Genomic DNA, 3696 nt, shown 5'->3' on the forward strand with positions numbered 1-3696 from the left:
TGTAGGTCCTTCCTTTTCATCATTTTGAATATTTCATGCCAATCCCTCTGGCCTACAAAGTTTCTGTTGAGAAATCAGCTGACAGTCATATCAGCACTCCCTTGTTAGGTAACTGCTTTTCTCTTGCTGCTTTTAAGATTCTCTTGTCTTTAACCTTTGTCATTTTTATTATGATGTGTCTTAGTGTAAGCCTCTTTGGGTTCATCTTGCTTGGGACTGCACTTTCTGGGCTTGTATATTTATTTCCTTCACCAGGTTAGGGAAGCTTTTTGCCATTATTTCTTCAAATAGGTTTTCAATTCCTTGCTCTCTCCCTTCTTCTTCTGGTACCCATATGATGCAAACATTGTCCCAGATGTCCCAGAGGACCCTTAAACTATCCTCATTTTTTTGGACTCTCTTTTCTTTTTGTTCTGTTTGGGTGTTTTCTGCTACCTTATTTTCTAAATCACTGACTCAGTCCTCTCCTTCATCTAATCTACTGTTGAGTCCCTCTAATGTATTTTTCATTTCAGTTATTGTATTCTTTATTTCTGACTTGTTCTTTTTTGTGCTTTCTATCTCCATTTATATGTTTTCTATCTCTTTGTTGAAGTTCTCCCTGAGATCATTTAGCATCCTAATAATAAGTGTTTGGAACTCGGTGTCTTGTACATTGCTTATCTCCATTTTGTTTAGTTCTTTTTCTGGAGCTTTGCTCTGTTCTTTCATTTAGGACATGTTTCTTTGTCTCCCCATTTTGGCTGCCTCTCTGTGTTTGTTTCTATGTATTAGGTAGGGCTGCTATGTCTCCCTGTCTTCGTAGAGTGGCCTTACATAGTACCTATCCTGTGGGACCAAGAGGTGCAGTCTCCCTGGTCACCAGAGCCAGGTGCTCCAGGTGTGTCCCTTGTATGTGTGTGCCCTCCTGTTGTAGTTGAGCTTTGGTTGCTGTTTGCACATCAATGGGAGGGACTGACCCTGAGGCTGATTAGTTTTGAGGACTGGTTGTAAACACAGTGGAGGAGCTGCAGTGCAAGGGCTGACCCTACAGAGCAAGATCTGACTCAGCAGGGCTCTGGTGCCTTCCCAGTCTGCCCTTTTGATGTGTCATTCTTCAAGGCAGCTGGGTGATGTTCCACCTTGGTCTGAAGCTGGCCACCAGGTATGACAGCCTTGGGGCCTCCTGAGAGGGGTCCCACTGTGGGCCAAGTTTAGCTGTAACCTGTGCTCTGTCTGGGGCCACGTGGTAGGAACCACAAAGCAATCCACAGGTGGTCGCCACCTGCATTGAGCTTAGAGGTGCCTTGAGAGGCCAATCTTCAAACCGAGGCTGACTGTTGCTAGTGCAGACTTAGGGTTGCTCAACCAGAGGTACAGGACATGCTGAAGCCAGATGCTACTTGTTTGGGTTTTGTGAACCTTTGACAGATTTTATGAAAGTCAACAGCATGAGCTAAGACAGGTTGTTTGTATGGAAAAGATACTGGAAGTTGCTTGGGTGTGCCCAAAAGTTGTGTGGGGCAGAGTTTCCGGGAATCACTAGGGCAAGGCAGACAAAAGGAAATAGCTAGTTTAATGGAGACACAGATACGATATCTGCCTGCATCTGCACGCAGGGAGTGGGAGCGCTCAGCAAAGAAAGAATGGCTTCTGCCAGCTCCTCTCTCTGGGAGAAAGCTGACTCTCCAGCCCTGAGGCCAAATAACTCAGTTCCTCCCTATAAGTCCCTGGCACATTTTGAGCCCCTGCCCCAGTGCTGTAGCTCAGAGCCAGTAAGTCCATCAGCAAGTAAGTTCTTGCATGGGCCCTTTAAGAGGAGTGCCTGGGAGTCCAATCACCCTCCATCTCATTCAGCTACAATTTCCACTGGTTTTCACACCCAGAAGTTATGGGGACTTCTGTCCCAGGCACTAGAACTTTGATTAGGTAGCCAGGTGTGGTACTGGAACCCCTCGCTCCTCCAGTGTGGATCTCCACAGCCAAGATACTCCCCTCTGATTGTTAATGATCACGTTCAGGTATAGAACCAGCCCTCCCATGTCTCTTCCCCTTCTACCAGTCTCAAAGTGGCTTCTTTTTTGTATTTCAGTATTTGTAGGGCTTCAGTTCAGCTAGACTTCAGGTGATTCTTCATTATGGTTGTTCTGTAGTTTAGTTGTAATTGAAGTGGTCCTGAGAGGAGGTGAGTACAGTGTTTACCTATTCCACCATCTTGACCAGAAATCCGTGAGAAGAGATTCTTATTCTGGACATGCTTTGTAGGATGGGAAAAAGAGATATTCCTATTCTACAAAGACAAAGTTCATTGAGTACTGATGAGAAGTTTGGTAGAACTAGACATGGACTTCAAGAGAGACAAGCAATATGGGTTAAGTGCCATTCATTATATGGACAGCATTTCCAGCAGAACTATAGGAAGTACCTCTCTGAGACAGAGTTTGCAGGATACTGTGGACTTGTATTTTCCCATGAGAACTGCCAAGCAGTCGAAGCCTCCCTTTTCTAATAAAATAAAAATATGCCTTTCTGAATTAGTACTTAAGAAATGCCCTTTTCCTGCTGGCTCAGATTTAATCCCCAAATGGCATTTCATTTGACAGTATACAGCCCCTGTATGCCCACATTCAACATTTTTTGATGCACTTGATTCATCCTTGGCTTCTAAAGAAGATGAAGAAAATATGAGAGAGAATGTAGTTTAGTATTAAAGAAGGGGTTGAACCCCTCTCAATGTATGAATACATACGAGGTCTGAAAATTACATTCCCNTGGCAAAGAAAAAGATGAGAGAAGACTCAAATTACTAAAGTCACAATTAAAAGTGGGGACTGACTTTATAGAAATAAGAATTATAAGAGAATTCTTTGAATAATGGCATGCCATCAAATTAGATAACCTAGATGAAACGGACAAATTCCCAGAAACACACAAAAACTACCCAAATTGACACAATAAATAAAAAATCTGAATAGACCTTTAATAAGAGATTGAATCAGCAGTTAAAAAGGAACTAACCTCCCAACAAAGAAAAATCCAGGAGTAGATGACTTCACTAGCAAAATTCCACCAAATATTTAAAAAAGAATAATTAATACCAACCCTTCTCAATCTCTTAAAAAAAATAGAAAAAGAGGATACACTTTCTAACTTATTCTTTGAGGCCAGCGTTAACTTTATACCAAACCAGATGAAGACATCACAACAAGAGAAAACTAAATCAATATGCTTTGTGAATATATATGCAAAATTCCTCAACAAAATGCTAGCAAACCACACACAGTAACATATTAAAGGACTATACTCCATGACCAAGTGGGATTTATCCCAGGAATGCAAGTCAACACATAGAAATCAATCAGTGTAATACTCCACATTAACAGAATGAAGAAAAACGTAATCATCTCAATTGATACAGAAAAAGCATTTGAAAAATCTCAACAACTTTTCATGACAAAAATAATCAACAAAGTAGGAATAGAAGACAACTTCCTCCACATGATAAAAGACATTTAAGGAACTAGATAGAGATGATGGTTGTACAACATTGTGAATGTATTAAAAGTCACTTTTAAATGGTTAATTATATGTTATGTGAAATATACTTCAATTGAAAAAAGAAAGAGAGAAAAGGAAGAGAAAGTAAAGCAGCCATGATCATGATGAACAAGACTGATGAGTTTCCTGCTATAATAATGCTTCAATTCTAATGCACAA

The 3696-nt window shown here is 40.9% G+C and overlaps 1 protein-coding gene and 1 pseudogene across 1 annotated transcript in view; one reads left to right on the forward strand and one right to left on the reverse strand.

Annotated features, from left to right (window-relative positions):
- ST18 (ST18 C2H2C-type zinc finger transcription factor) overlaps nt 1-3696 on the reverse strand; it is a 348100-nt gene that overhangs the window by 285318 nt on the left and 59086 nt on the right. The gene's annotated exons all lie outside the window — the stretch shown is intronic.
- Nucleotides 1-3696, forward strand: part of LOC109374577 (suppressor of cytokine signaling 5-like) — a 17383-nt pseudogene that overhangs the window by 4961 nt on the left and 8726 nt on the right.

The sequence above is a fragment of the Hipposideros armiger genome, unplaced genomic scaffold (assembly GCF_001890085.2).
Source record: "Hipposideros armiger isolate ML-2016 unplaced genomic scaffold, ASM189008v1 scaffold_836, whole genome shotgun sequence".
In the NCBI taxonomy this organism is placed as follows: domain Eukaryota; kingdom Metazoa; phylum Chordata; class Mammalia; order Chiroptera; family Hipposideridae; genus Hipposideros; species Hipposideros armiger.